This window comes from Cryptotermes secundus, unplaced genomic scaffold (assembly GCF_002891405.2).
Source record: "Cryptotermes secundus unplaced genomic scaffold, Csec_1.0 scaffold441, whole genome shotgun sequence".
Lineage (NCBI taxonomy): Eukaryota > Metazoa > Arthropoda > Insecta > Blattodea > Kalotermitidae > Cryptotermes > Cryptotermes secundus.
The window spans coordinates 972,838-989,598 of NW_019727400.1; the positions used below are offsets into that span (position 1 = coordinate 972,838).

A 16,761-nucleotide genomic window follows, 5' to 3' on the forward strand; every position below is an offset into this window, starting at 1 on the left:
TAAATATTAGTAATATTTCCCGGCATTATTCATGACACCTCTAATATTCCTTGTCATTCATAACATATCTGGGTCCTCTGTATAACACTCGTAAATTTTCTGGGCATTTTGAAAATTCTTATTTCTGTAAATGGGTGAAAACAAACAAGTTTCCATTTTTCATTGCTTCTCTTATTTAGTGGTAACAGAGAATGTGTTCAAGTCTGTAAATCATGCTTGGGGCATAGCGGCCGGATCATGAACCTGACCACTTATCTCCATCTAATACCGAGGTTAGAATGCGTGAAGCTCTACCTCCACTCTTCTATACGTCTTCATGCCGTAGTGCTCAGTTAAACACAGAACTGTTTTCCCAAAATATATGCGTATACATAAATAATTTAATTCATAGGTACGTTTACTTGTTTCGAACACATACTTCAGAACTTTGAATTGAATGATTAATATTCTCATAATCTGTAACCCTGGAGTAAAACATAAAGATTTTAAATTTTGCCTTGGTTTCTTTTATGGGTGTAAAACATGGTCTCCGACATTAAAGGAAGAACATAATTGAAGGTTTTTCAGAACAGGGCGCTGAGGGGGGATATTTGGACTGAAGAGGGATGAAATGGTAGGAGGTTGGAGAAAATTACATACTGAAGGGCTTCGTAATTCGTACACCTTACTAAATAATCAAGTCAGGAGCATGAAGTGGTCAGGGCACTGGAACCAAGATGAATGTATACTGAATTTTTGTAGGAAAACATGAAGGAAATAGACCACAGGGAATTCCTAAACTTAGATGGAATTGTAATATTAAGAAGCAGCTTAGAGAAATATGATTGAAGTGTGGACTGGATTCATCTGGCTGAGGAAAAGGGTCAGTGGGGACTTTTGTGAACACGATAATGAACACTAGGTTTCCCTAAAGTGCTGGAAATTTAAGTAGGCGACTGTTGAATTCTCAGGAAGGGCTCGGGTCACTGGCGTTAGTTACATAGGTCACTTTTCCTAGCACCTACCCGTTTATTTATTACACGTTTATCCTTAATCTTAATTCTGTCGCAAGGTACCTTAAATACGTTACATACTGACAGTTTTGAATAATTAGTTTCCTACACGGAATTTTTTACTTTTACTTGATGCAAATTAGAAAATTTCGCTTGGTTTAAATGACATCTGGGCTGATATAGTCTTTAAATGAATTAATAGTAACGGTTTTTATTATTGTTCACATGACTTTCTTAACTCCATACTTTAACTAAAAATGTATTTAAGTATTATGTTTGTCAATACGATATCTAAACGCTGATAAATTTACCTATAGCTTGGTCATAAAACATGAAAGGGAAATCCTTCTATAAGAGAGAAATTTACGTTTATAAATTCGGCAGGATCGAATATCACTGACGTATAGAAGACAAGTGAAGGCTGGCTAGCCGCCGACCGCCCCGACGTTGTGCAGTTGTACACATTCGAGTGCATAGTGGAGGGAATGGCGTGAGTTCATGGCGTTTGTCATTGGCCAGTGTAAAGACAGAGACAACTGGAGAATATCGTACACCGTTCTGTGTTACTTTTGTTACAGTGAAATGTGGTTGGCTTCTATCGCGAAATGAGTGCTTATAGTGCTGTTATAGTATTACTTTGTGTGCTTTGGTTGTCAGTTATTAGCGTTATTAGAGTGCCGAGTTCACATGACTGCCATGATGCGTTTTCTAGTGGGCAGGATTATCACTTTTACAGTGATCTTATACAGACTGGAGTCGGCAATAGTTTTAGAATAGCCTACTCTTATTAAAGTACATGTCATTAAATCAGGTTATATTAGTTCTTACTCATTTTAGTGGGGCACGTGGTAGCGTAGTTTGTTGAGGCACTATGCTACAAGCCGGAAGGTCGCAGGTTCAAATCCCGATGAGGTCATTGGATTTCTTTCAATCGACCTAATCCTTCCAGCCGCATTGTGGCCCTGGGGTCGACTCAGCCTCTAACAGAAATGACTACCAAGAATATTCTTGGAATGTTCTTGGGGGTAAAGGGCGGCCGGAGCGTAGGGCTGATAACCTTGCCGCCATTTATGAGCCGATTGTCTAGAAATGTGGGAACCTAAACGTCTCACAACCCTGTGGGCCTCCATGGCCTCTTACAGGGATAGCTTTACTTACTTTTTTTTTTTTACTTTTACACTTATTAAAATGCATTTCTTTAAGTTAGGTTATATTAGTTCTCGCTCATTTTAGTACATGTGAGTATATAGCATGAATAGGCCTCTCAGACTGTGGTTTGCTAGTCAAATGCAGCTTTTTTAACATTTTACAGATAGATTAATCATAATAAACTTTCGTGGTAAACATGTAACAGAACACCACTAACAAATCCCACTTTTCTTTGCTTTTTCCAGACCTTTCAAAATTTGTCATTCCGACGTTCAGTTAGTCTGTCCACCCCTTGCTGTGTAGCTTTACCGTATTGCTGTCTTGCAGTGGGTTAGTTACAGGTGCATTACAGCGAAGTGATTGTCCCAAAATAGAAACAACTCCTATCTTACATCAGACATGGTAGGATTGGGCTTGATATGTGCAATACATTATTACAAATACAATGCATTCTTTGGAAATTTTAATATTATGTTAAACCGGAACATTTTCTATTATATTAAGGATCGATTTTCGCTGTCACGTGATTAGCGTTGCAGCTTCATATAGGCCTGTAAGGGGTCCTGGGTTCAAATGTTGTCCCGGATACAAAATATTTTTGCATAGATTTTTCGTGGTTTCCCTCACCCCCACAAGGTGAACAGTACCACGATCGTTTCCTTTCCAATTCATGATCCAGTGACAATCATACGTAACATTCAACGCTGGGACATTTACAGCGTCGTTCAATAAATATATATGTTATATACAAAACTGTAATTCTTCATGTGGTTCTGTATGGGTGTGAAACTTGGTTTCTGACATTAAGGGAGGAACATAGACTGAGGGTGTTTGAGAACAGGGTGTTGAGGAGAATATTTGGACCGAAGAGAGATGAAGTAACAGGAGGTTGGAGAAAACTGCATAATGAGGAGCTTCATAACTTGTACTCTTCTCCAAATATAATTAGAATGATCAAGTCAAGGAGGATGAGGTGGGCAGGGCATGTAGCACGAATGGGGGAGACGAGGAATGCATACGAGGATATAGGATATATCGTATAGGATATTGGTGGGAAAGCCAGAAGGAAAGAGGCCTCTAGGAAGACGAAGGCATAGATTGGTGGACAATATTAAAATGAATCTTAGAGAGAAAGGATTGGATGGTATCGATTGGATTGATCTGGCTCAGGATCGGGAGCAGTGGAGGGCTCTTATGAACATGTTGATGAACCTTCGGGTTCCATAAAATGCTAGGAAGTTCTTGAGTAGCTGCAGAATTGGCAGCGTCTCAAGAAGGGCTCAGCTCCATGAGTAAGTGAGCTATATCACGCGATGTTACAAGCAACAGCGGAAGACCACTTAAATAACAGGCTAACGAACCGGTTGCCTCACTGACTCCAGGATACGGGGCTGTCCCCACAAAATTTATAATTACTCACCTACCCAAATCACCCAAATTTCGTAGCATCAGAAGTTTCATATTCGTGTTCACAAAAGCTTGCCATTATACACCATCAGAACCATTTTAACCTAGTTCACAGTCTAGCAGATTGGCTTAGCGGTAACGTTGTAGATGCGGAAGGTGCTCGGTTCTAATCCTGGCCGGGACACCGGATATCCTGACTGAGGATAGTCATGGTTTTCCTCAGCTCCTACAGACAAGTTCCGAAATAGTACCACTATTAGGCACGATTGCTTCCTTACAAACTGTTTCCAGTTTATTGCTCGTCAACAGTTCGGCTCTTTCACGCTATGCAGTTTGAGATGCACAAAAACATTGTCAAATCAACTGATGGGGCTTGTTTTGTGTTGTGAGTGATATAACTGAATATGATGCAATAAGGCTTATCGTGAAGAGTTGATAAGAAGTGTGTGTGGCGTGTTTATAAAGTGATTGCGAATTACGAAAGAAATACAAACGTTATGACGTCATCTTCTGCTAGTGTGCCTTGAAGTAATCACACATTGAACTGCTGAAGCAAACGCACCGCTGGACATCCCTGTTAACATCATGCCTACGTATCGGTGAGTAAAATTGAAACTTGTCTTATCTTGTAACAGTCCACTAGGCTGTTTACTTAGGTCACCAGTCCGAGAACTTAACTTCGACAATGCAGTGCATCGGATATGAGTTCCTACACGTCTATCAGTACTATCGTTTGGAATGTGATGCCGTGTATTCCCTGGTTGATATTTACCAACGTTACGGAGGAACCTGCTGCCTCCAGCTTCAGGGTAAAAGAGTCTTGCACCCAAAAGATGGAGGAGGAAGGTTTCTAAAAAAATTGGCAAACATTAAATAGTATATACGGCGACATATCCCAGATCCGAACCGGTTGTTTCAAGCGATAACGCTCTTCGCTTCTATTCGGATAGAACGCGGTTCGTATTTCGGCCGGAAATATCCTCTCTGGGGTTTCTTGAGGGTTTCCTCAGTCCCTCCACAGAAAATCGGAGTAGTGCCTCAAATTATGGTACGACCAATTTTGGTTTAGTTTGGCTCATTTTAAAGGTAACTATATTCGAAGGCTTAAAGAAATATTTATTTCTTTAATTTATTTATTTAATATGTATATTGTTATAGTCCTTTGACGGATTGTGATGAAAATTAAAATACGTGTCTCGAAATGGAGGGAAACCGATTTCAGTTTTTTTTTTTTATAATTCAATTATCCTCACATTTACCGAGATATATATTCGCCAAGGTTTTTTCTTCATCGATAAATTATTGCGTGATTTATAATTACTATTTCGGTGTCTCCTACAAATGAATCACCCTGTATAGCATTTCTGTTATGAGAAAAATGTGATTTAAGATTTTATTTACTTCAATCCATTTAACTGTCACTTTACACGAGAGCTTATAATGAACTTAAACGCGTTTATTTTGAAACCTTTGACAGATTTCAACGACTTTTAACGCCCTTCATTTCTCCTGTAAGTTTATTGTCATGTGTTGATTTAATACTCCTCAATAGGCTGACAGAATCTGGGCACAAACAAAACACAGTGTTAACAACACAACAAAAGGTGTTTCTAGTATGTGATATCCTCACCGTTACACTTGTAGTAATTAATTATTGGAATAAAAAGCCATCCTGTGTAACAAATTTAGTAGAATAGATCAAACAAAAAAGGGCATATATCCAGTTTCATCTCTTTAATCAAATCTGTTACACTTGGTGGATAATTTTTTTTTCCCAGTAATTAAAAACGAAGCTTTCATTTGTCTGCTATTTAAACTCATTTCAAGCCCCCGTTACCAGTATTTGCTAACCTTCTCTTTGTTTTACTTGTTCCTCCTTTTCTTCCACCTTCGTCCTTCTTCCTTGTTCCATGAATTTCCTTCCTCCATCCTCATATTGTTTTGTCTCTTTTCATCATCTTATTATCTCTTCTCAGTCATCTGCATTAGCTCACGATTAATCATCTACTACTACTACTACTACTACTACTACTACTACTACTACTACTACTACTACTACTACTACTACTACTTCTGATAGTAATTGTACTGATATACTGGGGCACACGATAGCGTAGTTGGTTGAGGCACTATGCTACAAGCCGGAAGGTCGCGGGTTTGTTTCCCTGATGAGGTCATTGGATTTTTCAATTGACAATCCTTACAGCCGCAGTATGGCCTTGTGGTCGACTCAGCCGCTAACAGAAATGAGTACCAGGAATCTTCCTGGGGTTAAAGGGCTGCCGGTGCGTAAGACTGAGAAACTTACCGCCTTCTCTGAACCGATTTTCTGAAGAAAATGTGGGAGCCTCGACGTCTCACAACCCTATGGGCCTTCACGGCCAGTTACAGGGATGGCTTTGCCTGTATATGTTTACTGATATACTGCTACTACTAACTGCTACTGCTACTACGACACTCTTACTATATTTTAGCATTCTTCTGCCATAACCGAATAACTAACTTCGTGATGTTTTGTCCCTTCTTCGCAACATTCAGCCTCTGTCCCAGGCTGTGAGGCTTTTATGCAGACATCACCTACAGCCTCCTGTTAACTCCTTTTACGAGATATCTCGGTCTGCAGTGTGACCATTATTACTGGCAGTAAAATGAAATGAGCTGACACGTGGATGTAAGTGGTGTGTGCCCAAAACCACATAGCCTGGTACTAAAACTGAATGTTGCGAAAGTAAAGCTTGAAAATCGCCAATGTTTACTTAATATTACCACTTTTCCTCCTCTCTTCTCTCCTTGTCCCTTCATCATATGCTTCTTAACAATCTCTTTCTCTCCCGCATCTCCCTCTCTCGCCCCATACGTTCACTGACGGGAGCCACGTATTATGCAATCGGTGGCTAAAAACTTTCAAGATCTGTGGCCCGTTTATCATTAAAAATCTTTTAATTTCCACATCATATTTTGTATAATACTCAGACTATGCAGCGATAAATTTGCTAAACAGCGTCAACCATTTGGTTTTTGTAGCAGAAACTCGGTGTGTTTTCCACGAAGTAGGAACTGGCTACTAGCTGGAAGGCGGAGGGGTCGGAGTTCGAGTCCCGGTTGAGTCAAGAATTTTCTTTTCCCCACGTCGTCCAGACCGGTTCTAGTGTCCACCCAGTCTCCTATCCAATGTGTACCGAGTGCTCTTTCCCCGGGTGCAAAGCGGCCGGGGTGTGAAGCTGACCACTCTCACATCCAACTATTACCGAGGTTATGAAAATATGGATATATATATATCCACTCCGCCATACGCCTTCATCGCGTAGTGCTAAATAGTTAAGCACAGGGACAACTTTACCTTTTCACGTTAGAATTGTTTGCCTGATAGAGTGCACATGAGATTCATTTGTCACTGCCAACTCCTTCCATACACAGGCTTACCTCCTGGTTTTGTTTTGTGGTGATATCCATTCCATCAATATTTCCTTGCTGGTTCTCTGAACATGTAAATATTTATTTCCTTTGTGTTCAGTTGCATAGTCTCCCTTGTCTGCAACTGCGGTATGTTTTTATATTCCTTTAACTGGACCCAGGGCCCATTTGATTTTGACGTCAAGATAGCTGCCCTACCACATCTAATGCATAGCCCGTAATCATTTCTATCATCATCATAACAAAACTTGGAGAGAACTCCTGCCTTTTTTTTATTTCTTTCATTCTTTTATTTATGTCTTCCTGATTTCCGTCTGTATCTTTTTTGTTCCTGTTTTATCCCTTCAGCCTTTCTTTATTTTACATTCATGCCTTTTTCATTTCTTAACGTCTTTTTATCCCTCTTAATATATTTCTTTCTGTCTTTGCCAACTTATTCTGTCTCTTTACTTTGCTTGTTCCTGTCATCTTTCTTTCTATTTTTACCCACATTCTTCGATTTACCTTCTATTTATTTCTGTATTTTTCGTTCGTCTTTATTTCTTAATCTTCTTCTATTTTATTTTCTCTCCGTATTCCTTTCTTTACGTCTTTTCATTGCTCTTCATATAATTTTTTTCTGTTTTTTCCAACTTATTCTCTTTTCTTTGCTTGTTCCTCTTGTCTTTCTATTTTTTTTTCATTTTCCTTTCTTCTTTCTTTCTTTCTTTTGCCCTCCTTTCTCCCTAATATTTCATACTCATTTTCCTCCTTCAGAGTGACTTCCTTCTCAAGTTTCTCAGTGCTGTATCTACCCCTAATATATACAGTTCGACCAGAAAATGTACTGTGCACCAACTCGTGTGGAGGGGTTACACGCTCTGTTTACAGAGGTGCGAGAGATGTGTTACAGACCTACCAGTTCCTCTTGAAACTCGAGCGATGCGAACGGACCACATAGAGGCCTTAGACAATAGCTGGTCGCTATATCCACTGCTTTTCGTATAGAAAATATCCCCTCAAATAAATAAAATAAATAATATCGATTTGTTAGAGCAAGTTCCAAACATCTGCAGTTCCATTTATGTACGCCGGTTTGAATTATGACAAACTGCAGCCACATCCTCACGCTGGTACCTCGCCCGCAGATTTCTCTACCCTGAAGATGTAGGTGACAAGTAAAATTAGAATGATCAAGTCAAGGAGGACGAGGTGGGCAGGGCATGTAGCACGAATGGGAGAGAAGAGGAATGCATATAGGATATTGGTGGGAAAGCCAGAAGGAAAGAGACCACTGGGAAGACCAAGGCGTAGGTGGGTGGACAATATTAAAATGAATCTTAGAGAGATAGGATGTGATGGTATGGATTTGATTGACCTGGCTCAGGATAGGGACCAGTGGAGGGCTCTTGTGAACACGGTAATGAACCTTCGGGTTCCATAAAATGCTGGGAAATTCTTGAGTAGCTGCAGATTTGGCTTCACTTCAAGAAAGGCTCAGCTCCAAGAGTAGTTAGTTAGTTAGACAGGGTGGGTTTCACCATGCACCGCGACCAGTTTGATTTATTGTGCTTCCCTCTATGATATTCTACCAGTCTCTATACCCTACCGATAAATGGTGCGTACCATCAGTCCCGCCGAGCAAGCGAGTTCGGTCACTTGCTTAGCGGTGTCTATAATGCTTCCCCCNTTCCTCCGATGCGTCGGTTCACACAAGATCTACACTGCACCACATCACAGAAGACGGCATCTTCTTACATGGACTATATTTTAACAGAATCCTTTGGGTAGTTTCGTAGACAAACACATGCGGACAGATGAGACGGATGGATGGCGGTCACGACACCTCCTCATCCCCCCCCTCCCTACAAAATGCGTGATAAGGAGCACTTTGTGCAAAGAGCCCCAATATATGTCATTACTCGGACGTAACTGTGACCACGGTTTTGTGAACAAGCAGCACGATAATGTGTTTACAGAATTCGCGACGTGGCGACAACTTTTACAGCAGCATATCGCACAGTATGACGTCATCATACACGTCACCCCTGTCTGTTGCTGACGCTTCTGTGAGACGAATTCGCAGTGAACTTGGAAGGAGCACGGATGTTAATTCGTGAGGAACCTAACGACGCTCCCACCATCTGGACTTCGACTGGCAGGATGATAAATGAATTGAAAAGGATCTCGAAGGAAGAGGTCCGAACCTAATCTAGAGCGTTACCCCTAAGCCAACTTATTCTGTAACACGATGTTTATTTAATAACGATCTTTCAAGTGTAACGTTGAGTGGCGTGTGAATGGTGATTTATAAAGGGCGTTGAAATATGATCTATTACCGTAAGTTATCTTCATACAGCAATTTCAGCGGTCGTGTTGTAGCTGAGAAAGTTAGTTGTCGGCTTACAAAAGCGGCCCTGCCGGGTCACGTTATTTGGGATTTGTGGTGAACACAGTGACGCTGGGGGAGGTTTTCTCCGAGTACTTCGATTTCCTCTGCTAATTCTCGTTCCATCAATAGCTCCCTCCATATTCATTAATCATCTTATCATGGACGCTAAAAAAATGTCGACGCTGACAGCGTCATTAAATATCAAAGGAGTCAATCAAAACAATTTCAGAGCATTCGAACTAAACGCGTCCAAGTTATCGTACGAATTCCGTGAACGAACCCTGCCATCTGTTATCCCCAGCATTTTACGGAATCCAAAGGTTCATTACCGTGTTCACAAGAGCCATCCACTTGTACCTATCCTGAGCCAGATCAATCCAATCCATATCCAATCCTATCTCTCTAAGATCCATTTTAATATTGTTTACCCACCTACGACTTGGTTTTCCCTGTGGTCTCTTTCCTTCTGGCTTTCCCACCAATATCCTATATGCATTACTCGTCTCCCCCATTCGTGTTACATGCCCTGCCCATCTCATCCTTCTTGGCTTGATCATTCTAATTATACTTGGAGAAGAGAACAAGTTATGAAGCTCCTGCCATCTGTTATCACACAAATAAAAAACCTTTTTCGATTTTAATCAGCTCAAGTTCCACAATCGGCAAAGCAAAGCGATAGACGTCTCATATCCGTCAAAATACGTCTTAGGGTCAAGGTTTTCCCAGAGGGACTGCAAGAAAGTGATCAAGAAATCTGTAGCGTTAGTGTGGATCTCTGGGTCGATATTCGAAATCAGGTCTGCCGAAAACAAATACAGGCCCTGCTATTACATCGTGCATGTAAGTTGCAATGCACACCCGTCCTGAGGACAAACGGTGACGCACTGTGACTACAGCCCTATTATAACGCATACACATCCTGCGGACCGCCTCTGGTCTAGTGGTCAGAGTTCCTGGCTATAAATCCAGAGGTTCCAGTTTCGATTCCCAGCGCTACCAGATTTTCTGAGAAGTAATGGCTCTGGAACGGGGTCCACTCAGCCTCGTGATGATAATTGAGGAGCTACTTGAATGGAAGAGTAGCGGTCTAGAAAACCGAGATTAACGACCATGGGGATTCGTTGCGCTGACCACGCAACGCCCTCTATCTGCTAAAGTTAGCACTAACTTCGCCGACAAGCGGCGATCTCTCGGTCGGTATAATTTGCTTGCGGACTAAAGCCACGGATAATTTTACACATCCTGCGACCCTTCAAAGGGACTTTTACTCTCTGCCAAGAAAACGAAGGTTCTATTAAAAATAAGCATGTACCAGTGAAGATGGGTTGACAAATGAACTCAATTGCAAAACGTTTCTGGTAAAAATAGAATCAGCCACACACATCATGTATGACCGTGGGGCATAGCATATTTAAGATTACATCACCTGGGCCAGTTCTGTATGGATCCAAATGACTACTATGACGCCCCCAGAAACAAAGTCCTGCATTTCATTCGAAGTGTAGGATCGATAAAGGGTTAATCAAAAAAGGGGAAGCACAATAGATAATTCAAGGTCACATTGCAAGAGCCGGATTTTATGGTCCACCCCTCATGCATTCATTCACACCCTGCAAATCTTACTTCAGCTAGTGGACTGGACCAAAGCCGGTGCCTATCTGTTGTGTAAACGAGTGGACAGGAGGAGTGCCTAAATTTGACCGAGGATTAACCAATCCGTTTTCTTCTCTGTATCCTTGCACTGGGTGGTGGAATTTACTTCATATCGTGTACAATGTTTATATTGCCGTAACTCATTCTTATCCGAGCATGCAGTGACACTTCTTCTCTTTACAGATGTGCCCTAGACAGGAGTCTGTGGGTTGTGAGACAGGTTCGTGTACCTCACTTCTGTCAATGTAGCGTAATGAGTCTGTCATTCAAATTTTGCGCTGCGCGAGTTAGGTCTACATTAATATAATTTTACGCATTAAATTAAATGTAAATTTTCTTATATTTCCATGAAAATTTTGTGCCTGATTTGCAACGTCCTATTCGAAACGATTTGTCCAGAATAACACCTTTAGCTATTGCAATTTTATAAATAGTTCTTAAAAGTTACTTTAATATTTCGTTGTTGTATTTATGTGCAGTTACTCCATTTTTTAACTGCATACAATGGCAACATATTGTCACGAGTTCAAGTGTGTATATAGGAGGGGTTTGGATTGGTAACCGGAGTTATTGCACACTTATACAGGTCGTTACTACACTTCACAAGTCACTATCACACACATACTAAAGTTCTCGGTCTGTTACAGTCTCCACTAACCGTTGCTTCGTAGCGGCTTTCAACGGCGGACTTTTCTCTTCCTCTGGGTTTCGAACTACCCCCGGCCTCAGTTACCAGTAGTTCTCTAAGTCACAAACTGACTAACTCAGTCACTCACCAACCAACTCAATTCAAACTGACTTATAACATCTCGACACGGACCGCACAAAAAATGCCATAATATCATTGCTATCCATTTGTTGCCAAAGAAACATGCTTGTTTGCGAAGCCATTACTTAGCAACGACTGTTATATAGCTGCTTCTTTTACGGTCGTTGCCTAGCAACGGATCTACATGCCACAGTATAATTTCTGCTGTTAAAAAGCTAATAGCCGGTCACAGTGATGGCACCGTCCGAGACATGAAATGTCTTCTCCCGCTCAAACATTGGGATCTTGGGTTCTAATCCCACTCAAGGCATGTCTGTCTGTCTGTGTAGGTAACGGCCTTGTGTCGGGCTCCTACCATCTGTAAGATCAGTGGTTCCAGATTAGGTCTGATGTGGAACAGGAAGATGGCCTGATACGAAAGGTAGAAGAAGAAGAAAAAGAAGAAGAAGAAATTAATAGACATAACAGTTTGAGAGAGAGTGAAATAATTCTTTAACCGATCCATTACATAAATGTGAACCAGCTGGACCAGAGTTCTTAAGCGAGATATCTCGCGCGTAACGTGGAAAGTTTTAAAACTTCGGACATAATTTCTTTTTCAGCAGTGTATATACTGAATGTTATCGGGAAGTAGTTTTAACGCACGTGGTAATGGTGAAACTTATGGTCGTCATGTCATGTTTGCACTGCTCTCATGAGGCGACGCTGGTGTGTGGACACAGGGCAGTTAATCCACAGCAACCATTACATAAGCCATTCGGGTACTCAGTGAATTTCCGCTCATCACCGGGCGTCATGAAGAGCAGAGTTTCCGTACAGTGAATAACTAGCTAAGTAACAAAGTGGCTACCCAATTTGCTTAGTAACTACGCAGCTAAGTAACTAATTATCTTCCTGGTTAATTGGCTAATATACTGGCAATATTTCCATGCACTGAATTGTTATTATTATTATTCTACAGACATTTGTTGGCCTTGGCCGCTTTTTCAATTTCTTGACCTTTTACACAGTCGGTAGGAGTCCTTGGACGGGGGATCAGCCCCTTCGCAAGGCCGCTACCTACACACAGAACAACACAAACGAAAAATAAACTCACACAGACATCCATGCCTTTAGTGGGATTCGAACCCAGGATCCCAGCGTTCGAGCAAGCGATGACAATTCATGCCTTAGACCAAACAGCCACCGTGATCGACTCCTGGCTCTGAATAGCTAAGTAAAAATGTAGTAACTTACAAATCGGTTTACTTTCTAACTACTTAATTTAGTAATTATTGTGCTTTCAACCAAATCGAATTACTAATTTCCTAAAATACATAACTGTAGTAACAGCCATTTTATGACACACCTAACTTGCACGTAAAAGAAGTAACTAATTAGAAAAGTAGATACATAACTGATCAAGCCTATAAATAGCTAACTTACCATCTACCAGGGCACGAGGTAGTGTAGTTGGTTGAGGCACTGTGCTACAAGCTGGAAGGCCGCGGATTCAATTCCCGATGAGGTAATTGAACTTTTCAATGTACGTAAACCTTCCAACCGCACTGTGGCCCTGGGGTCGACTCGGCCTCGAACAGAAATGAATACCAGGAACCTTCCTGGGGGTAAAGAGCGACCGGAGCGTAAGGCTGACAACCTAACCGCCATATTTTAGCCGGCTGTCTAGAAAATGCTGCAAACTCGACGTCTCATAATCCTATGAGCCTCCATGGCTTGTTACAGGGATAGCTTCTTTTTTACCATGTACTCAGCCAACTGTCTATATGAGTGAAATGCGTGCATAGGTAATTAGCGAAACAATTAAGAAATTGATTAAATAAGCAGCTAACTAAGTAATTAATTGGACAACTTAGAGAAATATCCATGTAAATTGTTATGCCGTGGTGACAGGGGGGCGTGGAGGTATCCTACCACTGCCACCATTGTTACGCCGTGGAGACAGGGGGGCGAGGAAGTACCCCACTCCCTGTCACCATATGTTATGGCGCGTAGGAGGGCGTGGATGGATCTATCCACCTCTTCCGCCATCCATGCCGTTGCGCCCTTGGGGAATGGCCAGTTTCAAGGCTAAGCACTTGGTACTTGACTCGTTAACTACCTCTTGGCGTGAGTTCCCAGTCCCGATAACAGGGAGGTACGGGAGAACGAGGAAATAGAGGGTGTGACTGGGGGTGAGTCATTAACACTACACATCCCCTTCACTCGGTCCACTCTCGTCTACTAATATATATACACTTTATACATATCACTTTCATGGCCGAAAGTGGCCGGTTACGTACACATTGTAATTTAGAGAAAAATACACTTGGATTCACCATCCTTAGCCTTCGAGGTCTTCCTACGTCCCCACTCAGAGCCTACTCTCTCTGCCCTAACCCTGTAACATGACACTTTAATAATATCTCACTGTATACCCATGACTGATATGAACAGTTCCACTTACTTGGTGTAGGAAGCTGATGGTGTCCCTCACTTGGTCTGGCACGACCATGGTTCTGGCTGGCTACTACACTCAGTTACGATGATCAAAAGATTGATTGCTTGATCCGAAAAGATTCCATGATCGATTCAATGATAGACGCTCTTCCAGTTGCGTCCGCAACTTTATAACCTCCCCCCTGCTGACACCTGTCTTTGGGGTAAGCTCCGCTTCTTCACTAGAGCGAATTTTCCCCCAAGGGTCCGTCTCTCGTTGGTCAGCTGGGTAAAAAGGGTTGGATCTCCTCAGGCCGTCTCGCTCAGTCGGCACTCTGTACGCCTTGGCCGTACAGCCGTTTTCAGTCTCTTCCGCGTGAATCAGCGGTCTAAGCAATGCGACAATTTCCTGCTGACGTCACTCTTCCGCATTCTCTTCAAACTTTACCCTTCGTCTAACTTCTCTACTGGGCCCAAGATAACTTAATACCTAAAAGTTACAAAAACCCTTGCCGAAATTCTACGGCATTACATAAATAACCAAATACTTACCTAATAAACTAGGCCGCGCCATATCTCAAGCGATTAGTCGCTGGCTTCCCACCGCGGCGGCCCGGGTTCGATCCCGGGTCTGGTGAAGTGGGATTTGTGTGGACAAAGTGGCACTGGGGCAGGTTTCATCCGAGTACTTCGGTTTCCCCTGCCAGTCTTCATTCCACCAATTGCTCCACAATCACCCTCACCTATCATCTGGGGTTGGTACGATAGGCCAGAAGTGGCCGCAGTGCAAGGGACTTAGTCCCACTCAACTGGCAATAAAAAATTCCTAACGAACTAAGTACCGGTATACGAGTATAACCCGCAAACTATCTACTTACTGACTTACGGAGCTGAGCCCTGCTTGAGGAACCGCCAATTCTGCAGCTACTCAAGAATTTCCCAGCATTTTATGGACCCCGAAGGTTCATTACCGTGTGCAAAAGAGTCCTCCACTGGTCCCTATCGTGAGCCAGATCAATCAAATCAATACCATCCAATCCGATCTCTCTAAGATTCATTTTAATATTGTCCACCCACCTACGCCTTGGTTTTTCTAGTGGCCCCTTTCCTTCTGTCTTTCCCACCAATACCCTATAAACATTCCTATTGTCTCCCATTCGTGCTACATGCCATGCTCACCTCACCTCACCTCACCTCATCTTCCTTGACTTGATCATTCTAATTATACTTGGAGAAGAGTACAAGTTATGAAGCTCCTCATTATGCAGTTTTCTCAAACCTCCTCTCACTTCATCTCTCTTCGGCCCAAATATTCTCCTCAACACCCTGTTCTCAAACACCCTCAGTCTATGTTCCTCCCTTAATGTCAGAGACCAAGTTTCACACCCATACAGAACCACAGGCAAAATTATAGTTTTGTATATTCTAATTTTTATGATTTTGGACAACAGACGAGAAGACAAAAGGCTCTGGACTGAATGGTAGCAAGCATTACCCGAGTTCAGTCTCCTCTTAATTTCCTCCTGAATCAGGTTTCGATGTGTTATCGTTGTCCCCAAATATCTGAACTGTGCCACATTTTCAAAACATCTGTTCCCTATCTGTATGTCATGATTTCTACAGCACACTGAAATACATAAGCAGGTAAATAGGCAAATAGCGATCAGACTACTGAAATCCTGGAACTAACTATTTAACTTACGTTTTTCCCAGCTAATTGGGAGGCTTAATGAAGTGCCAAAATTCAGTAACTTGTAAAATAACGTCCACCCCACCTGAGTTAATATTTAACGCCATAGTGACGTGCAAATCTACTTCCTTATCTGCCTAAGTGTATATCACACACTATCGACAGGTGTACCATCATTCAACTAACTTCCCAGAACACCAGGATACAGCATTCGCAGTATGTAGAGGCACAGAGAAGTAAGTCATTATGTTGCGAACCATCGAGAGTGTTGAAATACGATTAAAATTCGCATTTCCTCTTTATTGTAATTTAAAACTGTTGGAACCGTTGTTTCAAATATGGTTTTAATCCTTGAAATTACCAAGTTTCTGGATCTAGCTCGCCGTTCAATATCCTAAAAGAACACAAAAGGTCCAGTTTCTGAAACCTCGTGCTCTTTTAGAATATTAGACGAGAGATAAAGTCCAGAATTTCAGTAATCCCGAGTGATATGCCCCATGCACTATCATCACAACCCTTTAGAACTGCTTTATTACCTTCAGTTTATCTAAAGTTCTGTCCAGTATTGCTGGGCAATGTACGTATAATGTGTTCGTCTCTTAATCCTTCTGAAGGGTTCTGAATAACTGAACTGTGCTGTAGCCCCCAGTGAGTAGGCCGCGCCATAGCTCAAGCGGTTAGTCACTGGCTTCCCACCGCGGCGGCCCGGGTTCGATCCGGGGTCTGGTCAAGTGGGATTTGTGGTGGACAAAGTGGCGCTGGGGCAGGTTTTCTCCGAGTACTTCGGTTTCCCCTGCCAATCTTCATTCCACCAGTTGCTCCACAATCACCCTCACCTATCATCTGGGGCTGGTACAGTAGGCCAGAAGTGGCCGCAGTACAAGGGACTTAGTCCCAC

At 42.1% G+C, this 16,761-nt stretch overlaps 1 protein-coding gene across 10 annotated transcripts in view; it reads left to right on the forward strand.

Annotated features, from left to right (window-relative positions):
* Positions 1-1,439: 1,439 nt before the first annotated feature.
* LOC111864695 (neuropeptide F receptor) overlaps positions 1,440-16,761 on the forward strand; it is a 221,363-nt gene continuing 206,041 nt past the window's right edge. Inside the window, exons 1-3 of one of the 10 annotated variants that reach the window (XM_033751541.1) lie at positions 1,440-1,579; positions 2,469-2,543; positions 3,696-4,147. The gene's annotated coding sequence lies outside the window, so the exon portion shown is untranslated. Of the gene's footprint in view, positions 1,804-2,468; positions 2,544-3,047; positions 3,067-3,656; positions 4,148-16,761 lie in introns of those variants that run through there. The other 9 variants (XM_033751540.1, XM_023852129.2, XM_023852134.2 and 6 more) reach the window with 9 other exon arrangements.